Consider the following 24,710-nt stretch of genomic DNA (forward strand, 5'->3'; position numbering starts at 1 on the left):
CTGCTGGCCTCTTCTGGGGCACAGCGTGGTCTGCGGTGCCAGGACAGGTGGGAAGCCTGCCTCTGCACTCCGGCTCTGTCGTTGACTGGGAGCTGCCAGAGGTAAACCCATGCCCTAACCTGCGTCCCAATCCCCTGCCCCAGCCCTTAGCCCCCCCAAACCCAGAGCCCCTTCCTGCACCCTAAAGCTTTCATCCCTGGTCCCACTCCAGAGCCTGCACCCCCAGCCCAGAGCCCTGACCCCCTCCTGCACCCCAACCCTCCTACACCCTGAACCGCTCATTCCCAGCTTCACCCCGCAGCCCTCACGCCTGCACCCCAACCCTCTTTCTCAGCTCTGAGCCCCTCCCATACCCAAAACTCCTCATCCCCAGCTGTAATGGGCATCAACAATTTTCTTCAACTGAGTCCCCAGAAAAAAAGCTTGAAAACCACTGATCTAGTCTGACCTCCTGTGTAACATAAGCCATAGAGCTTCCCCAAAATAATTCCCAGAGCAGATCTTTTAGGGGGGAAAAAATCCAATCTTGATTTTAAAAAAATAGTCACTGATGAGGAATCCACCACAACCCTTGGTAAATTGTTCCAGTGATTAATTACCCTGACTGTTAAAAGTTTATCTGATTTCCAGTCTACATTTGTATAGCTTCAACTTCCAGGCACTGGATCATACTATATCTTTCTCGGCTAGATTGCAGAGCCCATTACTAAATTTTGGTTCTCCGGGTAAGTACTTCTTGAATTGTGAGCATCAAAACTGAACACCATATTCCAGCTTTTAATCCATTTAATGTGTGCCATGTTAATTTTATATGGTTCTAGTTTTTTAATCAAAATGTTGTGTGGTACCAAGTCAAACACCTTTCAGTAGTCTATTACATCAACACTTTTACTTTTGTCAACCAAACTTCATCCTGTTTAAAAAAAAAAAATCAAGTTAGTCTGACAGGATCTGTTTTCTATAAACCCATGTTGATTTGCATGAATTATTTTATCCTTCTTTAATTCTTTATTAATCAAGTCCCATATCAGCTACTTCATTAACTTGCTCAGAATCAATGTCAGGCTGATGGGCCTAAATTATCTAGGTCATCCCTTTTACCCTTTTTTTTAAAATGGCACATCTGTTGTCCAGTCTTCTGAAACTTTCCCAGTACTCCAAGACTTATTGAAAATCAACATTAGTGGTCCAGCGAGCTCCTCAGCCAGCTCTTTTAAAACTCTTGGATGCAAGTTATCAGAACCTGCTCTTTTGAAAATATCTAATTTTAATAGCTTCTGTTTTTATGTCCTCATAAGATACTAGTGGAATGGAAAGAATATTGTCATCACCATATGATGTGATGAGACTGCATCATCTGTTTTTTTCCCCAAATGCAAAACAGAAATATTTATCAAACATTTCTGCCTTTCCTGCATTATTATTAATAATTCTACCAGTTCCATCTAATAATGAACCAATACCATTGTCAGGATTCTTTTTGTTCCTAACATATTTTAAAAACTCCTTTCTGATGTCCTTAACTCTTTTAGCCAGAGATTTCTCCTTGTATCCTTTGGTTTCTCTTATCAATTTTCTACAATTCCTAACTTCTGATTCATGTTCATTACTATCAACGTCTCCTTTCTTCTATTTGTTATACATATTTTTTAAAAAATTTTTATAGCTGCCTTCACTTCCGCTCTAAACCAGGTCAGTTTTTTAACCAGTTTATCCTTCGTTCTTGATTTTGGACTTTTGAGGCATCTAGTAAGGTGTTCTTAAAAGATTCCCAATTATCATTCACATTTTTCTGATTCAATTCTTCCTCTCAACTGATATGGCTCATAATTGTTTTCAGCTTTGTGAAATTGGCCCTATTAAAGCACCAGTGTATATATTACTGGTTTGGACTTTAATCTGCTTGCATACTATAAATGTGCAAGTCATAATCACTTGTATCTAAGCTGCTATTATTAGGTCTCTGATCAGTTCTTCTTTATCTGTTAGGACAAGGTCTAATATGGAATTCTCTGTGTAGGCTGCAACACTTTTTCTGTTAGAAAATTGTCGTCTATAATATTTAGAAATTCCAAGGGATGCTAGCATGGCTAGCTCAGTTGGTAGAGCATCAGACTTTTAATCTGAGGGTCCAGGGTTCAAGTCTCTGGTCAGGCAAAGAAGGGGTCCCTTTCCCCCTGTTGAATCCCCTAAGAACTTCAAGACGCATCTCTTTGACACTACTTTTGATTTAGTTGGGGATTAGTCCTGCTTTGAGCAGGGGTTGGACTAGATGACCTCCTGAGGTCCCTTCCAACCCTGATATTCTATGATTCTATGTTTTAGTACTGGCAGTGCGAGACTTCCAACATATATCACTCAAATGGAAGTCCCCCATGATCACACTGGTTTTTTTTCCTGCACACTACAGATAGGTGAATAAGAAGCTGGTCACCCTGTTCCCTAGTATGATTTGGTAGTCTGTAGCAGACACTAACTAATACACCATCTTGTACTTTATCAGTTAGGACATTTATCCATAAGTATTGAAGATAATTTTCTTCTTAGTTATCAGTGACTTGGAAGCAGGTGATGCTATTTTTGACATAGTGCCACCTCCTCTTTTGCCCATTTGATCATTCCCAAATAAGTTATAATTATTGATGTTTACATTCAAGTAGCGTGAATCATTCCACCAGATTTCAGTAATACCAACTAGATCAAGTTTATGCTCATAAATAAGCAATTCCAGATCCTCTTGTGTGTTACCCAGGCTCTTAACATGGGCGTATAGACAATTCAATAATTTCTTCTTTTCATGTCCTTTGGTTTCTTGATCAATTTTGTTTTCAAAATTTTGATTTTGTGCTGAGTGCTCATATCTTCCCTCTTTTTACCCTTCCTTATTGATATGTGTTTAACACCCTCCTGACTATTCTAGCCACCCCGTCTCCGAGGAGATTGGTCCCCCTTTCACTGAGGTGGCAGCCATCCAAACTATATCCTCCCCTTTCCTCATAAAAGGTGGACCAACATTCCACAAAACCAAAGCCCTCCACTCTACACCACTTACCTAGCCAGTGAGGCTCTGTCAGTATCTTCTGCCTTCTGTCTTCCTTTGTTCATGGGACAGGAAGGATTTCTGAGACGATCACTTGAACGTTCTTCTTCTTCCGCATGTTTCCAAGTTCCCTGAAGTTCCCTATTATCTGCAAGATATTCCACAATGCAGTGTCATTTAGTGCTGATGTGAACCAATGAATTGTTGCTAGTGGATTTCAATAGCGTGATGTCTCATGTCTTGGCCCTGGGAAGGCAGCGCACCATCCTGGTGTCCACCTTGCAGAATATTCTTTCAGGTTTTCCAAAGATTGAATCTCCAACAAGGATCATCGTTCTTCCTTGAACTGTTGGAAAACTCTTGGTAGGCAAGCTTGATATTCTTACAGGTTTAGGCTGAACTACCATCCACATGTATGTCTTGTACATCTCTGTAATTAGGACATTACACAGAGATTGTTTTATGATGCTTATTGAAAGCTTCAAACCCAGTTTCACACCAGTTATATCACTTTTTTCTGAAATAACCTACCCAGCTTGGTTTGTTTTTTGCTATTTTTCTGAAAGAAGGAAAGACAAATGAGGTTTAATCCTTTGATAACTTTTCATGGAAGTGCATGTATGTGGTTAATGGCATACAAACCAATAATGGATTTCTGAAATTGACTCATTCATACTATTATGAACTATAGTCCTCTCTGAAGTTGACATTTATTAAAGTATTGATGCTTCCTTGATTTGTGTAGTTGTTTAGTTATCCTTTTCCTCATTCCACTTGTTCAACAGTCCTAATTGGAAGGTCTGAAGTTCATGGCTGCCTTTGTCTTTTCACTGGAAATTCTACTACTGAAGTGATCCAGAAAAGTGGCCAAGTCATAGTCAACTTCCTTTTTGCTCATTTCAGTGTGATTAACTTTGCTCTCTTCCTGCTTTGGAGGAGATAAGGTGAAGCTTGACCTAGAACACTGAGAATGGATTTCATTTTCTCAGTAGGATATTTCTTACCCTTTCTCACAAAATTGGGGGATAGGAGGCAATAGCAGACTTACTTGTGTTGTCTCAACAAAATGCCTAATACACATTTAATTTCCTCTTGCCCTCTCCCTATCCATCCATCTGTTCTTCCTGATTTTCCTCTTCCTCACCAATTCCTGTTAGATTTTGGTCTTCTCTTCTAAGCAGCTCGTTCGAGTCCGCTGCCGTTAACTTGTCCAGAAGAGCTGATGAAACTGCTGCTTTTTAGGCTGGTGACTGTGACTCCCTCCCCCCTCTCTCCTTCCCCTGTTAGCAGCTTAGCACTCCTTCCTGAGTTTCCTGCAGGTCTGTGTAGCATCTGAAGCGAAATAGGACTCAGATCCTGTTTGGGGACCCTAAGCTATTCCAGTAATGCTAGTGGATACTGATTCTTGCCATGTGTCAGGGGTACGTGTATATATATATATATATATATATATAACCTTTTGTAACCCTCGCCCATATTATGTGACTAAAGCCAGGAAATAGATTAGCCTGTTTCCAGCACTTTTGAATAGGAAGCAGTTTCATTCATGGTCATGGAATAAATCTTGCGTGGCTGTCCTTTTCCTGGCATCTTCTGGAGTTTTTGCATGTTACTCGTGTTTCAATAATAATACTTCAGAATTTGACATGGTACCAGATGTTTGTGAATATATTTTAATAACTAGTTGTCATCCTAGAGAACTATTTTGTATGTTAAATATTAGCTGTGTGTTTCATGTACGGTAGCATTTAGGATCCTGTACAGTAGCCTTTTCTCACTCAGCTACCACTATTTTGGAGCACTATTCCCTAGTCATTGTAACTTTAACTCTAACATGGTGTCTTTTGTTTCTAGCTTAATCCATGAAGGCCCTCTGTCTGGATGTTAGACATTTCTAATTTATGGTAGGGCATTACTCTTGATCAGGCAGGCACAAGTGTACATAAAGTCCTGGGAGCCAATCCTGCAGTGTCTCATAATTAACTGCTCTTAATGGATGGAAACAATGCCGAGGGATTATGGTAATGAAGACTTTTCATATAATAGATTCTGGTTGAGTGAGAACAAACTCATTCCAGTGGTATTCTAGGGAGAATCACTCATTCAGTAAGACACACATGTCTATTAGAGCCTTTTGTGTGCCTCGAAAAGACTGGAAAAGCATGCAGAGTCTGAAGGAGCACATTTGTTATTCAGAGCAATCCTGATAAGGTTCCCTGTCCAGTCTCCTCCCTTTTCTAGCCAACTTCAGGCTCTGGGTTTTCTTCTGCCCTGTGAATAAATAAAACTAAATGTTTCATCGAACACTAATAAACGTAACTTAAGTACATCATCCTGATAACATGTCATCATAATAGAACTCTGGCTTTGGCAATGAGAGAGAGGGAGAAAGAGAGTATTCTAATTCATTGGGACAGCCATTTTTAATGTAACTTTCTGCACATGCTAGCAGAGGAACAGACATCATTATGTACAAAAATAAACAAATAAATTAGTTGGGTTGGAAATACAATGAAAACTTGAAATTGGCACTGCTGCGCTTTTCAGTTTGAGAGGATGAGACTTGAAATGGGTAAAACAGCTGTCGCTAAAATACTTTATTCTGCTCTCTATTCTATGGTTATATTATATCCTTTATAGTTGAACACACAATGAAACAGCATTTATTATGGAGCCAGTAATAGAAAGTTATTTTTCAGATGCTAGATTAAAAGCAGACATGGAAGCTCTCTTCCAACAGTTCTTTTTTAGAAGAGAGTTACTGTTAAAAAATACTTTTAAAATAAGGCTGCACTATTCGTAATTTGTGTATCAAAATTTAAAGGGCTAGAATCTATTGTACAGGCCTAATAGAAAGAGCTGCTGAAGTTCCTGTGGTAAAAGTTCAGTAAAGGAGCCCCACCAAACTTTCTGCTACACCATGGAAAATTTGTCTGCTGATGAATTGGGTTTAAAGGTATTTAAGACAATAATGTTAAAATCCAGTGTCTGGACAGATAGAGTCCAAATATAAAATATTTATGTGATATAAATAAAAAATATGAAAGAAACAACCAAGTTGATTTGGTTTGTCCATCCAGTAAAGCCAGCAGGTAAGAGATAAATAAGTGGGTCAACATGAATTTCATGCTTGAATGTGCTAGACAACAAATCCCAGACCTGAAACCAAAAATATGAGTTATAGCTATAGTCCCAGAAAGGACGATAAAATATACGTCTGTACACAGTTTTAAACAGGTTGCAGATCGCAAAATTGCTAATTAGAAATCTGGGGCTAGATGAATTAAAGTTCTAGAATAAAGTTTATATTGGATTTCCTTGATGTCAGAGATGAAAATTGCTGGAATGGATATATAAGGGTCTGATCCAGAGGTCACTGAAGTGTTCCATAAGCCTCAAATCCTCGATCCCCAGTAGGATCCCATATTCCCTTCTCATTTTTAATCAGATGATCTCCTAGTTAGTGGCTTAATCTCATAAAGAGAATATACTCAGGTGGAGCCCAATCTATTACAACAGGATTTTTTAAGGAAAAAAACCCTTACAAGTAATAAATAAAAGTGGGTAATGGACAACTTAATCTCTGAGCCTTAAGATGGTCAATAACTAGTTAGGTGGAGGAATTATCCAAGGGCAAGGAATTACATTTAAAGTAGAAGGAAGATCAGCTGGGAGACTGCTGATCATTTCCCTTGCTATACACATATAACTAGATCTATTAATATTATGTAAAGAGTAACATGACAGATTTCAGCAGTGATATTGTATAGTATGAATTCTGGAAAACTGACTCCTGTGAGCTAAGTAAAAAGCATCAATTTCTTCTGAGCCTCACGAGAACCGATTTCTGCTCAAGTAAATCTTGTAAGCGTGTGACTTCAGCTTTTTGATACAGTCGATAATATACATGGAAGCTTTTGCAATTTACACAGAAGACCAGGAAATAGCATTTTAGACAAATGCATATGTTCAAAACAAGTGGGAATGACCATCAATATTACAAAGTTTGACCTTGTATATAGAGTGAATACATTTGCAACAATTTAATAGTCCCAGAAATTGAGCTGAATGCTGGAACCATTCAAATGGGAGGGAAGAAAATTAACACAGGAGGCTGGAATCTGAGCCAGCAAGATTCTCTGATATTTGTATATCAGAGCCCCGGACAGAAGGGGCAGGCTAGCTGGGAGCTAGCCTCCCCAAGCCCGCAGTTCACCCACCAACTATGGGTAGAGGTTCTCCCATTTCATGCTTCAAGTTGTAAACTGATGGTAACAAGGGATTTGAAGGGTTGTTTCTACATGCACAGCATTGCACAATTACAACCTACATTTTCCAGAGCTTTGGATAGGTGTTCAACAAAATGAAATAAAATTATGGTATGTTTTCCCTTCTTCTGAAGTTTTAGGTATTGGTCATTCCTGGAGGCAGATTATGCTTTTTTATGGACTAGTGGTCTGATCTGGTATGGCAAATTATATGTTCCACATTATGGCGAATCTTTACTCTAATCAGTCAATTAAATGAATTTCCCTCTCTGTGTGTGTGTGTATATATATATATAGTGAAACTGATGTATGTTTCATTGCAGAATAAAATGTATGGTATTTAGATGTATGAGGATTTATACAGAGATGCTGGAAAAGCTCACATTTAGGGGAGTGGTTTGGAATGGAGTATATCTCAATATTGTGTAAGAGAAGCTAAAAACTGTAGATAAGATTGTAGACAGCGAATTCATGGCAGGAGATACTTAAATCATTTACTTACCTTTTAAGTGACTGAAGTGTTGGTTGAATCCAACTCATTTGTGGGGGGAGGAGGACAAAGTCTGCTAACACATGTCAATCTACAGAAAAGTACGGAGTAAATCCTGTATAAATTTTTGGTATCTTCGGTGTAATTTTGACACCAGTAAACCCACTATGAAATCCTTGTACACAGTCACAGCTCAGCAGTTCACCTTGGGCTTTCCCACATAATAAATCGCAATGTAACTTCCTGCTAAGAAGGTAATCAAGAAAATATTTTAAAGGAGTATTGATAGTAAAACTATATATTGATTTACCTATGGTGAGCTTGTAGCAGCTTGGTGTTCTTACATGTAATGCTGGAAATTAAATTGTACTTCTGCTTTATGGTCAGATGATTTAAAAGGCCCTAATAGCTTTGAAGCATTTGCCCAGAAAGATTGAATCACACATTTTCAGAATCAGTTAAATAGTCTCAGATTAAAAGAAAACTGTGAAAGTGGTGTTAAGGCTGAGAATACCTTAAATCGTTCTTTTTAAGTTTTTTTTTCCTTTTAACTTCTAGGACCAGATCCAGTCACTACGGTCTGGCTGCTTTGCCCCACTACAGAGCAGCACAAAGCAGCCATTGTAGACTAGCCTTTTTTCCTCCTCAATCACTGACAGGAGTTCTTCTTTTCCAAACCCATCCTAGATCCTATCCCATCTGGCGTCTGCCCCTTGTACTCCACTGAAACAGCTCCTGCCACAGTCTCTAATGAAGTCTTTCTAGCCAAAGCTCAGAATCAGGACTTCATCCTCATCCTCCTTGACCTGTCAGCCACCTTGGACACAGCTAGCCATGCTCATCATCTTGAAATAGTGTCCCTTTCACCACCCCCAACTTTCTGTGGAGGTTCTCTAGCCTTCCTTTTTCTCCCCTATTCTTCTGCCTCTACACCTTATCTCTGGGACTCTGTCCTCTGCTGTTTCTCCTCCATCTCTTATCTCTGGGTAAACTCATCCTCAAACACAAACTCTCCTTTTCCATCATGCCTACAAAATCCTTGACAGTGATTAGTCTGCTGTTGTGCTGAGACCACTAGATATGCTGACCAGTACTGTCTCACTCTTTCCTTGTGCTCCCGTCTATATGTCTGTATTCATCTGTTGACTCTTGTCTTAGATTATAAGCACTTTGGGGCTGGGACTGATTTTTTTTTCCTGTTTGAATAATTTCTAGCATGATCAGTCCCAGATCAGTGACTAGGGCTCCTAGGTACTATGTAATACAAATAAATAATGTTAATAATAAATTAACATTGGAAAATATTGTTTAATGGCTCAAAAATAATTTCCACCTAACGTGCATCTCAGGAGCCCCCATTCTCCATCCTATGTAAATCTTTTCCACTTCTATTTCCCTTACAAACCTGAAAACTAAGATTTTAAAACTATATTCACATTCTGTAAAATGGAGTATACAATTCTATACTTTTCGAGATGACTTTATGGCTAAGCGTTTTAGTGTTATATAAATTAATGATGATACAGTAGTCTATGTGGGAGTCCAGTCCTATTCCCATTTAAGGTAAATGAACATTGCTTTACTCAGTGCATGGAATGACAGAGTCCTGCTGGAAAAAAATAAAGTGTGAAGATGTAATTAAAGACTGCATCGTAATGTGAATGCATAAAGAGAAGAATTAAGATTGTACAGGCAAATTTAATTCTAGCATTTCCTAAATTTTGATTCCTTGAATATGCATCTTATAACATTCTTTTAACATATATTTTATGTAATATATACAAAATACATTCTGTATATTATTTCCAAATGCTATGAGGCAAATAATATGTACATTCATTATTTTAAATAGAATCTATTCTAAGTGTCAAAGATGTTAGAAAACCTACTATTATCACTGGTTTAAAAATTTTTTTTATCCATTGTGCTCAAAACAGCAGCCTCAAAGTTCTCATGACAGTTGTCACTTCCCATCATATAGTCACATTTGAAAATTAAATGTGTTCAATTAAAGCAGTCATTCAAAGACTAATCCTGATGAATCTTCTGGTGGAAAAAGTAACCTTTTGTAACGCTACAGGTATGAGAGTCTAGTGTGAGCTGGTTTTAAAACATAATTAACTTTAAAAGAATGGAACCATACAAACATGAACCATTCTCTTCAAAATATTAATGTGAAGGCTCTTTATGGCTGAATCATTAATTTTCCAGTATATATCAGTGTTTATACACTGTGAAAAGAGGTTTTTACCATATGTATTTTCAGTCTGCTGTCCTTAGTAAGTTTTCTTTAATAAATAGCTTACCATCATATTTTCATACAGCTCACTGTCAAAACATAAAGGAAAGTATGTTTGTGCGTGTCTGTGTACATTTTATATTACCAAAAAACCAAACAGCTATATTAGCAGACAATTATTACAGTTGTAAAGTCAAGTACGCAAAAGTTATGAAATGCCACAATTAAGGTTGCTTGTGCATATGAATTATGACAACAGTCTCTTTAATTACATGATCACATACTATTTTTCCACAAAGTATGTGGTGCACATAATGGATGGTACTCAAAAAATTAGCAACTATTCAGTATTTTGTTTCCTCTTCATAGTTCAATATGTGGCACTAGGCCTTATTTACGGCACACTTTTCAAACCCAGCTCTGAAGTCAGAATTATTAATTGTCTCATTGGCTTTTCTGTGGTGGCCATCATTATGGTATCTGAGCACTTCATGAACCTAACAAATTTATTTTCACAAGACCCTTGTGAGGTGAGGGAATTGTATTATCCCTAGTTTTTAGATAGGGAACTGAGGCACAGAGGTTAAGTATAGAAGCATCCCATAATTCTGGGTGCCCAATTTCAGACATGTACGGTTTGTTTTTTCAGAGTCCTGAGCATTATACAGCACTTGATATGTCCAGAGCACAGCTCCTGTTGATTTCATTTGCAGTTGTTGAGTGGTCAGCATCTGTAAAGCAAACCACAGGAGCTCAGTACTCCCCACAATCCTCATTCAGTCTCTTTTCTGCCCCCTCCGCTTGGTTCCTTGTCCCAGTCTTCTTGCTCAGCCAGTCAGTCTCTCCACCCACACCAACTCCCAGTCCTAGCTTCCCTCTTTTAGTCTCGTAAAAAAAAATGTCAAGGTAACAGTGTCCCTTTAACATTTCAATATCAGTTGTCCATTTGGAATAAATTCTGTTCTTTCACTTGCTGTTCTTTTAATTTGTTGCCAAATGAATAAAATAATCCTACTGCCAGGTTTGCTGTTTACAAAGGAGAGGAGAGGGTAAATGTTTCAAATATTCAATGCTAAAAATATCTTTCTGTAAACTCATATCTAATGCAAGTATTGCAGTCTGATTGTGAAATCTAGAGAGGTATAGTAACATATCATGGTATGTGAAGAGACTAGAAACTGACAAGGTGTCTGTGATTGGCTGTTAAAACCCTTCTCTATGAAAACAACATGAAAAACATTTTCCAGTACGATTGCTATCCAGGTATGAAACCGGTTAGTGAAAACTGAAATAACCACCATATTATGTTAGTTGAGTTTTCAAGAAGAAGAAAAAGAAGCGAGGCCTTAGGGAACGGGGGGCGGTGTTTTTTTGTCAAAACATTCTTACATTTTATATGATATTTAGAATAGAATTAGCAACACAGAGGACCAAATCGATGAGGGAGAGATTTTAGTGGTAAATACCATTTTAAAAAGAAGGCCAACAAATTATTTGATAATTAGCCAAGACCAGAGTTTAAGTATCTGTTTCTATGCCACATTGATGTCACCTAAAACCATGCAGCCATTTCTCACACTGCTATAGTTGTAGTGATTTTTAGCTGTGGCAGGAGTAATACAGAATGTTGAACTCCACTTCTGTTAGATGAGTTTTTTTCATTTTTAAATTTTGAGTGAAGCACAGCATAAATAAATATAAATAAATACTGTGGTTCACAAAAAATTTAAATGAAAAAACTCATTAACAAAAGCGGAGTTCAACATTATGCATTACTCCTGCCACAGCTAAAAATCACCACGACTATAGCAGAAATGGCTTTCAGTGGCATCAAATGTGGCATAGAAACAGCTATTTAACCGTGTGTGTGTGTGTGTGAGAGAGAGAGAGAGAGAGAGAGAATGGATTACCTGACGTGTTCATTCCCTCTGCAGCACCTGGCATTGGCCACTGTCGGAAGACAGGATACTGGGCTAGATGGACCTTTGGTCTGACCCAGTATGGAAGTTCTTATGAATTCGTTACTGGATAAATTTGTTACTAGATAAAACATGCCTATCACAACCTCTAGGTACATGTACAAAAATATAAACCCACATATGTTCAATAAACTTGTGATGTTCAACTGACGATAGTGTTATAAAAATAAACATTTCCCTTCTCAAACCATCTTGAATACCTTATTTACACTTCCCTTTTAAAAGAGCGCTGCCATTCAACTTTTAACATAAGTAATTGCAATTGCACCAGGTTATTGAACTTATTAAAAAACACAAAACAGCTGATCTAAATTAGATTTCATTTATCAAAGTATCTCAGTGATGGTATCAGGCTCTGTACAAAATTGTCTAGCATTCTAGTCTTAATGGTTCTAATATTTGCCATCTAATGTAGATTTTAAGATGTTATGAGAATTCATAATCTTTACCTATTTAAAAAATTTGTTTAGTGGGGACAAATATGTTCAAATCCTGATTATCATGCAACTAAACAGTACTCTGCTAAGTATGATGAAATGTCATTGTTGACAAAAGGAAAATGTGGATCTCAGTGGTGCTTGGAATTAGTCCTTAATAAAAGGAAGCATTGGCACAATAAAGGTAGTCTAATAAAAATGATCATGTAGGTCACTCTTTGGTTGTACATTATTAATTTGAAATCGTTTAGTGTGTACAAAGTATAATTCTTAGAAAGGTTGCATTAAATTGGCAGGTGACCTAATTCTTTTAAATACCCACAAGTGACAACATGTCTTAATGCAATTTAGTTAGCAAAAAGAAGAAAAATATATTGGAACTTGGCCAGCAAGAATGGAACTGCAATAATCCTATCATTAAGTAACAAATGGGTTTAATAAAATTATCATCCTGGTTTCATTCATGCAAACTAAATAAGGGACTTGCTGTGTTACAGATCTACAATAACTGTAGTCACAAATTACTTTCTACATTTTAAAATATATTTTAAAAATACACACAAAAAGTTAAAGGAATAATAGATGAACCCATCATGTCTAAGTTAAGAAATCATACTATCTAGTTATTGTTTTTAAAAAAAACCTTTGAATGTTTATAAATATGTGAGTCTCTTTTTTCACTTTTAAGATCCCAAATTAATGGGGAGCTAAAGTTCTTTCTCCTCCTGGTCATCTATTTGTGGGGCAAAGTGGGGAGGTTTCATAAGCCAAACCAACCAAATAGAAGATCTTCCAATTACATTTTTGGTATGTTTTTAAATACATCAGGTTGGTAGTCCCAAAATATGATTTTTTTAAAAAAAATTACATCATATATATGCACACTGTTCATACAATTGCTGGCATGGCTTTTCCCATCTCCTAGAATAATTGTTTATAAAAGAAATGTTGGCTCTCTCTCAAAGTAACAAAACCAGAGCTTTGCTGTAATTAGGATTTGAGGCATCAGTATGTTTGCTCAAGGAGTGAGAATAATAGCTCTGTTTTGAGGTGAATTAATGGTTGCATGTACAGTTATTTTCAGATAGCAAATATCTGTGCTTTTGGTTTGTTTGGTTCTTCCACCTAAGCATATGCAACTGTATTAAGTTAATTTCAATGAGGAATTGTATAAGTGAGAAAATCATTACAACTCTGGAAACAGTTTCCTGAGTGGCTTGCAGTGATGTTACTTCTGTGTTGTATCTCATGTGTAATGCACAGTTTAAACTCTCTTGCTCAGTTTTATATATAAATTGAGTTTTATAACAATTGCTCAGCCTGAGGAGAGCATTTTTACCCAGCTATGGCACTTGCATGGTTTTAATCACTTGCCTTTAGCTTTATGGTTTAGGTCATGACACTTGTTGTTGGCATCCTTTCGTCTGCGAGAGACGGTGGGAATTGCAGCCTACGAAGTAGATAGTTTGCATTGTCTCATATGACTGAATAGTCCAATCTGAGATTGACATGATCTTTGGCAGTTATTGCAAATATTTGTATCTTGACTGGGAGCTGCTTGTTTCCTACAGGCTCTTTTCTCTTCAAGCTGTAGGAGCCAGCTTCTATCATCGATTCTGATACCCTGATGGAGACAATGGCACCACTTGTTATGATCACTTGCCAAGATTTCGCTTTGGTCAGGATCAATTCCAAATTCTTTCATATCTCACTTGCATGTGTCTTTGTAGCGAAGCTTGGGACGTGCTGTTGTTCTTGTTCCCTCTGATAGCTCCCCGTATAGCATGTCCTTGGGTATGTGTCTGTCTTCCAACCTCAGGTGGCCCAGCTAGCGCAGTCATCTTTGCTTGAGCAGGGCTCTCACACTTGGTAAATTTGCCCTTCAAAGAACCTCTGTGTTGGTGAATTTATTCTGCCATTTGGTGTTGAGTATGTGGAGTAAACAACATAGGTGGAAACTGTTTAACCTTTTCTCCTGATAAGCATAAGTTGTCCATGTTTTCCCACCATACATGAGAGTGCTGAGGATGCAAGCTTGGTACACTAGCATTTTGGTTTTGATGGTAAGCTTTGAGTTGTTCTATGCTCTTTTAGTTAGTTTGCTAAAGGTGGTGGCAGCCTTTCCAATATGAACATTTAGTTCTTCATCCAGTGAGAGGTTGGCAGTCACTGTAGAACCTAAATAGCTGAACTTTTGGACTACTTCTAGCTGGTTTTCAGTTAAGGTAATTGAAGGATCTTGTAGAATCCCCTGTCCTAATACAACCGTTTTCTTGATGCTGATGGTAAGAGCAAATGCCTGACAGGCACTTGAAAGGTGGTCCACGAGTTCTTGTAGTAGATCTTCATTGTGAGCTATGACGGCAGCATCATCAGCGATTAGAAGTTCCCTGATTAGCACCCTTTTGACTTTGGTCTTTGACATAAGTTGGGACAGGTTGAAGAGTTTCCCATCTGATCTTGTGTGGAGATACACTCCATCTTTCATGTCCTTAAACACGCAGTTTAAGATTATCGAGAAGAAGTTTCCAAAGTGTGTAGGGAAAAGAATACATCCTTGCTTCACTCTGCTTTTCATATCAAAGCTGTCCGAAGTGGACCTGTCAAACTGGAGAGTTGCTCTCGTGACACTTGAGGCATTCTGTAACTACCCCAAAGCACACTTCCACTCCTGTCTTATGGAAGTAATAGCCTGTTGTAAGTCACGCTTGGCGACATGTTCTGTACTCACTAAATCTCTGCAAGTCCTAGACTTGAATTCAACACATCTCCACTGCTCCCTAGTTAATAGGATTTGCAACTGACACAGCTTGGCAACAAAGAAATGAAAGTGAAAATGGCATCTGAAAATATTGTTAAACAAACCTTTCTAATTATAAGGAAAGTTGAGTACTGAAATAGGCTACCAAGGGAGACTGTGGAATCCCTGTTCCTGGAGGTTTTTAAGAACAGGGCAGACAAACACCTGTCAAGGATTGTCTAGGTTTACATGGTCCTGCCTCAGCGCAGCGGGATGGACTAGGTGACCTCTCGGGGTCCCTTCCAGCCTTACATTCCAAGATTTATTTAGTACAAAGTTTAAAGATAAGCTGGCTGTGAAACTGATAAAAACATTTGTTACCATTGCTGCCTAACATCAAGCTCTGATAATTAAAAAACATAACTTGCATGCTGAGCCATTATAGAGCTCTGTTTGTAATCTAAGGATAAAACTAGGACTTCTGGGACTTTCCAGTTAAGTTACAGCTAGGTTCAAGCAGAAGCAGCAATGAGGACTTTGGAAAAAAAACAGCAATGATCCCCATACTATTAACCCTTATGTAAGTGATCTAGTTTTCATGAGCCAAACCAAGCAAATTCAGGGATAATGTCACTTAGTATTGAAATGTAGCAATATCTGGGATGGAGTATGGGATCTCTTTAATAGTTCATAGAGATAGTACACCAAAATTTTAAGATAGGAAGCTAGGAACATTATGATCAACCAGAAATGGATAGGGAATTTTAGGTAGGCAGAGTGTAATTACCCAAACTGGAATTTGTCCAGTACACTAGAGCAAACATCTGTAGAAAACTTGTACGGGATTGTTAATGACCACAAGTAGTCACAGCCTCAATTTCATGTCACCTCTGAAAGTACAGTACAGTTTCTGTAGCAACTTTGATTTTTCCCCCCTTGATTTCTCCATGCAAGTACTGATCAAACCTCACCCTCCTTTGCGTCTAACTGCTGATGGGTCACAAACCAATGTGATATGGCTGCAGGTGATCAGGTTGGAGAACAAACCATATATTATTTGGGGGATTACTTACATCAATTAGAATCCTCCTAGGCCATTCACATCACATCTTTTGTCCAAATTGTTTTATTTTCCTTATTTATTAAATGTCTTTAGTACTCTGGACACAGAACTGTTGTTGTGATGTCTGCAATATCTAGTAAATGAGTCAGATTGCCTCGTAATCTGATGAATGGGTTAATTGCCTAATGGCATTAAAACACTTAGATAATAGTGTACCTTCCATGGTGTTGAGACTAAAACCCTTGAATTACTCTTAAGGTACATTGTCACTTAAATTTGTAAAATACTATCCTCACTGTATATTTTCAGAAATGGACAGTCTATTGCTTAATTTTAAAAATGATTACAGAGAGCCAATAAAACATACAACATTCTGACTTTAAATACGTTGGTACGTTTTTAATGTGTGCTGAACTGCCGCCGTCTGGGTTGTGTTAGACTCCACAAGACATGGGGTGACCCAGTTGTTAAATCCTTTTGGGTATGAAACAACCAAGACGATTAGAAGTTACATGTAACACTTGACATCATTGGCATTCAATCTTATTCTGTTCTAACCTTTATAAAATGACCTTTCATGTTAGCACAGAGGAAAACTGATACTATATCAACATTATGGAAATGTGTAACTTATGTCCCCTTGATTACAACTGTAGTTTTAAAGCACATTTTTATAATGGCCTTAATGGTGTTTGTTTAATCAAGCACTTGCTGTAAATTGGGGCTAATGTTAATTAATGTTGAATGCTGGTTGCCATGTATTTGATCATCAAAGCAATGAATCTAAACACTGTGTTCAATAACTATGGAATTACACTGTCACTGATTGCTTTGAACTGAAAGTCACTTTCACACTCATAAAGCAACTGTGCTGTATTTTTGCAGAAGCAGCTCAGTAAAAATATGACAGGTTTCAGAGTAGCAGCCGTGTTAGTCTGTATTCGCAAAAAGAAAAGGAGTACTTGTGGCACCTTAGAGACTAACCAATTTATTTGAGCCTTAGCTTTCGTGAGTCACAGCTCACTTCATCGGATGGTTTTTAAAAGCAGAAAAAAAGTCATTCCTTCACTTAGTGGCCTGTGGTAGAAACAGAACATATATTGCATCTTCATTGTTTGTTAGTTTTAATTTTAGTGACTGTGCCCATTCTGTTGATGTTGCTGCAACACCACCTAAGAACCCTAATCGTAGACCAGTAAACCCCCATCGTGTTGTACATAGCAAAAAGACGGTTTCTGCTCCAAGGAGCTGACCATCTAAATTGAAGCCAAGTGATAACAAATGGAAGTAACAGACAGACAAAGGAAGCATAAGTTAACAATGGGACTACTCTGTTCATCTTCGGGGGGGGGGGGAACATGGTAGAGGAGAGTTTTTATGGGGGGGGGTTGTAGGTAACATGGCAGAGGAGAGTTTTTATGGAGGGATTAGAAGGACAGGAAGATGGCTTTGTGACATTTTTACAAGGAAAGTTACTTAACTTTGTTTCTTTGTTTTGAATATAAACAAAAAACAGTGAAAACATATGGAAGTTTCCCCTTGTGGAGAGAATATAAGATGTTAACTTGATGTGAAGTTCTTACATAGAACAGACTGTTTGTTTTGTGGGGATGAGGGGAAACATTTGGATGTCTTTACCTGTAACCCTTCTAAAATATGTCTTAAATAACTGTGTGTATTTATGAGTTCTTGGGCATGCCTGGCATTTTAGTTTAATGCAGTGTTGATCATACAATATTATTACTGTTTTCCAGTCAGCATGTTTCTGGAATGAATGTATGTGTGCTCTGCATCCTTCATTCAAATAACTTCAGCCTATGGAACTTAATAAGCATTAAGATGTCTTGGAATTTTTGAAATGACAGATTAGACTATTCTGATAATCTTGGTGTGCCAACTGTGTAGGAGATGATAGTGCAAATATACTTATTTTTTAAATCGCTACAATGTTAAGCCAGGTCAGATGAATTTATATGCATTGCTTTACACATTGTGGATCTTTTTAGCTTTCAGTGTATAAGTGGACGTTTAGATCTATAGTACAGACCTCTACCACTGCAGGTAATTTAGTAAGTAATAGCAAATAGTAGACTATTATTTTGCCAAATTACCCCCTGCTCCAAAGCATGCAGGTGTTAATCTCAGTGAAACAGTTTTAAGAATTTTTTTTATTATGTGCAAAACAAGGCATTGTTCCCTAATCACATTCTTGGAAAGGGCTGAACCATTTTAGCTGAAACTTTCCCAAAAATTGAGCCTAAGGCAAACACCTGGCCTGCAAAATTTCAGTTTGAATAGTTAAAGTTAGGCAAAGTTACAAGCAACCTTAACTGTAGGGGCACTACCAGCACTGCCTATAAGAAACATAATGTGTTGGCATTCATTTATTATGCTATATGCTCCTCTTTTCTCGTTTGATTAATGTATATTCACAAAGACTTACTAGTCCAGAGAGATTGCCAGACTATGGACAACGATAAGTAGATATTTAATATCATGTATTCTTCTGATAAAATCTTTAATAGGTTGGTCTTACGTTTTTTGTGATGGGGTGGGGGGGTTGTAATAGAAGTTTTTAGTTTAGTAACCAGTTGGTTTGCATAGCTATTAAATTTTGCAGTGTTTTTATAATTAGATATTAATATAATCTCTTTTATTCTATTTTTTTATTATTCTATTCTATTTTTTATTATTCTATTTTATTATTCTATTTTTTTATTTTCTATTTTTTATTTTATTTCAGTTTCTAAATATTGTATCAAATTTTGCTTGACTTTGCTTTACAAGATGTAATTACATCAAATCTTATTGATAGTTCAGTAAAAAACTACGGTGATTGACTGAAAATACCTGATTACAATGTTTTATCAGGGAACAATGTGTTTAGTTGTAGTTAAGGTACAAGACTGAGTCCTAAAATGTTTAAGAACTCTGAAATATAACAGCCCACCGGTTCATATGTAATGCCAGTCAGCTTGCATAGCCAGAAGGAAGATAATTTATCTTTTCAGTGCTATTTGGCCTTCCTAAAATTTCCCAGCACCTTCAGCAGCCCAAGCACCCCTTGAACAAGATCAGTTGCAGTAACAGGCTGCACTGTTCTATTTCAAGAAGTGACAAAAAGTTATTTCAAGAAGAGATGTTGGAGTGCTATTAAGAGAGCCAGAAATGATGCAGATGCACCTACTCTGGGAGCACTCTGTCATGTGGAATTTCACTGAACCTTTCGGTAGCACATCTTCTACACAGTCCCTAGTGAGATGGAGACAAGACACCAAAGTTTTTGCTTAACTTTATAGTAGGAAAAAGGCAAGCGTAGCAAGTACATTTTTACAGGTTAGCTGAAGATAAAATTATGTTAAATTATTATGGAAGAACCTGATTCTTTTTCCCCGCCAAGTTTTTGTAAGATGCCTCAGCTGAGTGATTGTTTGCTAAAGTATCTGAAGAAGTCTGAAGGATGTGCTACCATGGTCCTGTGGGGAAGGGAGAAGTTTAATTCTGAAAGCCTTGCTCCTTTGTTTGCCAATCCAGATGCTGAGCATACTGTCCAGCAAAATCATCTCTTGTGAGAAACTGTAACGTGCCTGGGAACAGATCTTCCATTAGCAACCTCCTTTTTCCCTGTGATCCCATCCTTACCTGTAAATGTTTCGTTTTTTGTGATTTCCCTTCCTTTCCCCCCGTAGCTGACCCTTAATTGTCTTGTAAATCTTTTCCAGAAAAGTGAGTACACGTGGGAGTCTACAGAGCTGGAAGATTGCCTGTCTGAATCAGATTAGAGAGGGACTATTTTGTCAATGCTCTCTCAGCTTCCTTGGCCAATCAGTTGAGACCCAAGAATGCTAACCTAGGTATTTTTTCCTTTGCCTTTTGAAAAGCACTATAGGTTGAATGTTTCGGGTCAGATCAATAAAATGTTTGTTCTGGATTAACTTTCTTTAAAACATAGTATCTTTTTTTAAAATAGGATGGATTCATTTCATCATTTTATAAATGGCATTATTTTACTGATGGATTTAGAGGGAAGATTATTTTTATCTACAAATTATGTTTGTGACTCCTGGATCAGATCATATTATATACTATTCACTTTTGTTGTAGTTCTGCTTTTTTAAGGCAGATTTCCCTATTTTTCCCATTTTAATTTGTGTCCTGTTTCTTAATTATGGAAGGCTCCTCATATTTGGAGAAAATAATAATAAACTCCATTTGTTCTGCTGCCTGTCTGATGGTAGGATGGCAGGGAAGATATCCATCCAGTCACAGAACTGTAATATTTAGGTGAATAACGGCTTCCCTTTCCAATAATTTAGGGACATGTTTCTACAGGTGTGTTTCGTGTACTCTTGAACATGTTTGAATACAATGTTCTGAAGCTGTGGGCCAGTACAGATGAATTGTAAAAATTCTTCCACTCGTGATTTTTAAATAAATCCTTTCTTGGTAACAGGGTTCATGAAAGATTATAATACGAAAATAAAAGATTAGTCATCCAGTATGCACATCCATTATAATGTAAAGCTAATGTGCACATGCACACTCTTAAATTTTAATTTAGTTCTATTTTTTTCTTCCTGAATATCTCTCATATGCTTACTCCAATCCTTTCTGCTACAACAAAGGCTCTTAAGATGGCATAGCTTTATTCCATGCAAGGAATTTGCTTTGAGTGCTGACTTTGTTGTCTGGATACAAACTAGGTTTTCAGACGAGTTTTTAAGAACATGTGGTTTTACTGTGTGTCTTCGTAGCATCTGTATATCCTCACCTGCTGAACGCTCACTTCAGATTGTGACTAAAGTGCACTCACTTATGTGAAATAGAATTTTAAAGAATTAATGGCTAAATCAATGATTGCTAATGATGCTTTTTAGCATCACTGGGGCTTACAACCTTTCACTGATGACAGCTGTCTTCTAAATATGATCTTTAATGACTCCACAGATAAAATATGGGTGAACTCTGCTGCATAGCAAAATTGATTATATAAATTGTGTATACTACATATTAATGTCCTTTTTCTAAACTAATATCTAACTTACTGCATGAAGCTATGATCTCTGCTAGTAACCTCTGATATTAACATTAATGAATTGTAGTTGATGTCTCAGTTCTTATTGCTCTTCTAGAGCACACCAAAAATGAGATTCAGGGTGCTTTTCAAGCAACTTTTTCAGACATCTTATTGTCATAGAAATTGGAGATGGGAAAAGACCTATTAGCTTAACTGCTTTATTCCCCCAAGTGGAAGAGAGTGCCAACAATTAATATCATTCCTGCAGAAAAGAAAAACCTTTTGTATAAGACGAATAATGTTAAAACTCTAAAGAAACATGAATAAAAGTATGTTTAATTTTATTAGTTTACAATATATGTGAGTCTTCAGTAGAACACATACAACTGTCATTCAAAAAGGTAGTAAATTAACATGAAAATATTCAGCCTTTGTGTGACACATATGAGTAATTCCCTAGCTTTCTAAAACTGGCTTCTGTTTTTTGGATGGGAAAACCCTTCCATTTGAATGAGTGAATGTTTGAAAGGACATACATGAATTTTAAAAAACCCTGTAGATTGTTCATTTGCTTTCTATGTTTTTCTAATCAGGTCTTCCTGATTTTTAATAACTCCGATACTACAGTGAGGAGCTTATAAATATATTTTTAAAAGGTGGTTTATGTATATTTATAATAAATGAGTGCCAATAATGCTGAACACTAAGAGTGATGTGACCCCTCCTTACAATTTAAATGTTCTAGTTCTACACAGAAAGCAAAGTCAGGTGTAACTGATTCCCAAAATACATAATTCTGAAACTTCATTCTGTTGACTACTGTGGCCTCCCTTAAGTCTCAAATTATGTGCCTAAGCTTTGTTTCTTTGTAAAGTCCCTTTCCGTACAGAATCCATGCGAGGTGTAAGTTAGCGGAAAGCAATTTTGTGGTTTTGACGTTTCCTGCCATTCTGTTTAGAAATACTGGATGGCATCAAGAAAAGTGTGAACCATTCTTCAGTTTCTTGTCTTTCCTAAGCTTCTGTTACCTTTGAAGTTGCTGCCTCAGATGAACACAGTGGATGAATGGCAGAGCATTTAACGTCTCCTTCTCTGTTTCTTCATGCACAAAGCTGCAGAGACCATCCACCTGTTCACTCAGTGTGTACATCTTTGGTTCTTCTCATCCTAAACTACAAATTTCCATGACTTTTAGAAGGTGGCTTAATACGTTAGCTTTGCAGTCACTGGTTTACTATAAATTTCAAACTAGGATGTATGGGTTTTTTTTTCCTGTTGGAGCTTCAGTGACCTTTGAGTGTGCCTCATGCCCACTGTGGAGAAACTAGTACACTTTCATAGTCCACTTCAGAGAATGTGTTCCCCTCTGCCGTAGCAGCTACTCTTACTATATTGTAACTGGGTTTTGGTGTTTGGGGAGAATAGTACTGCATTAACATCTCTGCTCCCACATTCCACTGTGATTTACTGGGTGACTGGAAACATTTCTCCCTGAATGCACAGCTGGAACAGATCTGCTGGCTCTGAGACTCTCTGCCAGTATAATATTCGCATGGATATTTCAGTCACTCAGTAGGACATCTAAGGCCTTTTCTGCATTTGGAATTCAGCAGTCAGTGGCCACTAACTGTCATAATTGCCATGGTGCAATCCTCTAGTGTAGGTAAGGAAAGCAGTAATTTCCTCAAGTATAGACAGGACCTAAGACTCTGGCTATTGTGGGCATACACAAGGAGAACAAAGGGGTCTCCTAGTTCTTGCAACAGCACTGGGTTCCTACAAGACAGACAGGTAGGTGAACTGGATGGTTGGGTAGGTTTACATCTTTGAAACAGGTTAGATATATTTATATCCGATGTGAGAACAGAGAAGTGCTTGCTACTTAATTCAAAGTGGTATCTCAGTAAAGGAAAATGAGACATTATAGGAAATGGTGAGGTGTTTGTGTCTTAACCATTGTATACAGACATTTTTAATCATAATATTTTGCTAATTTATTTTTTTTTAAATCCGATCCACTTACTAACACTAACTGCCATGAGCTTACATGCCAATTTAACCATCATAATTTCTCTGTTCTGGGGAAAATAACATTATCATCCTGAAATATCTCTTCCAAAGTGGGCTTGTTCCTTTTCTGGTGATGCAAGTTAAAATAGACAGAGGATGTCCTTGTCCTGTACTGTATGCTTTGGTGTTGTAGCCATGTTGGTCCCAGGATATTAGAGAGCCAAGATGGTTGTCATTGGACCAACTTTTTTTGGTGAGAGAGGCAAGCTTTTGGGCTTACACAGAGATATTCTTCAGGTCTGTACTGTCACATGAGAGGCAGAGGTTATGTTTCTCATTGTCTGTTCCTTAGAACTACAAAGGGCTGTATGTTGTGTAGGCAACATGCTCAGATCATGGTGGTGGGGGAGGGATGGTGGAGGACAAAGTATGGGGTGGCGGAAGAGCCCCTTCTTGGTGACAGTGTTGAGCCCTGAAGGGAACTACACTGACACATGCTGTCAGGCCATGTATTATGGGGTGTAACTATGGGAAACACTGAGGTTTGGAGCACTGAAAGGAACACAGAGATACAAATGAAAGCGTTCCAGCAGGCAATACTTATGCTTATAGTTGCTTCTTTGCAGAGCAGATTGGCTGGTATTTTCCCTGATTCTGTTCCTCTCCAATGGGGATATTTTAAAATATCTCTTGCATCTGGCAGATAATCATTTGGTACAGATGATAGACATTATACACTCAGATAAAACAGTTTAATTCCATAGCTGAACTGCTCTGGAGTGTGCCAGTCCAATTTAGTAACCCAAAACGTTGCCTCATTACACAAGCAGAACTGTGGCTTGGGATTTTCAACACCTCCCACCCAAGACCAATGTAAAGCATGAAGACTCACCTCCCGCCCCCTCACCATATGCTGCTGCTATCTCATTTGGCCCACACTAAGGACATATTACAGATAGAACAGAACAAATGCCAGAGAACAATGACATTTATTCAGGGATTGGCCCCTCCAAAGGGTAACACATGTTGGTTGTCTTACTGCCAAGGCTCTGTCTCTTGATGGCCCTTCTCAGCTGTGAACGTGTACGTTGGCTGACTCAGAGGTTTCTCACACAGAACAAACACTGCAGTTCAAAACAAGACACTTGCAAAATCAGTGTTGCCATTGCACATCCTGTTGTTGACTATCTGAAATGGCACAGGCTGCTAGCTTTAAATTCATTGAGGGTGAGTGCACTATTTTGTTCTTTACAGTTCCATCAATTATCCCGCTAATGTTATTGTTGCTTTAGTTTTAAAAGATTTTGAAGCTCAATAATGTGCTGAGGGTAACCACTCTGACACCTAAGCTGGACTCAAAAGATTTCCCATGAACCTGGTACAGTAAGGTTTCTTTTTTGCTGGCAGCTGCAATTATCCTTCAGTGA

General features: G+C 37.7%; 1 protein-coding gene and 1 non-coding gene across 12 annotated transcripts in view; both read left to right on the top strand.

The window, feature by feature from the left end:
• Positions 1–24,710, top strand: part of NEDD4L (NEDD4 like E3 ubiquitin protein ligase) — a 367,521-nt gene that overhangs the window by 220,778 nt on the left and 122,033 nt on the right. The window lies entirely within an intron of this gene.
• On the top strand, positions 2,085–2,157 carry TRNAK-UUU (transfer RNA lysine (anticodon UUU)). The gene has a single exon. It is a non-coding gene; the product is annotated as a tRNA-Lys (tRNA).

This window comes from Caretta caretta, chromosome 5 (genome assembly GCF_965140235.1).
Source record: "Caretta caretta isolate rCarCar2 chromosome 5, rCarCar1.hap1, whole genome shotgun sequence".
NCBI classification, from domain to species: domain Eukaryota; kingdom Metazoa; phylum Chordata; order Testudines; family Cheloniidae; genus Caretta; species Caretta caretta.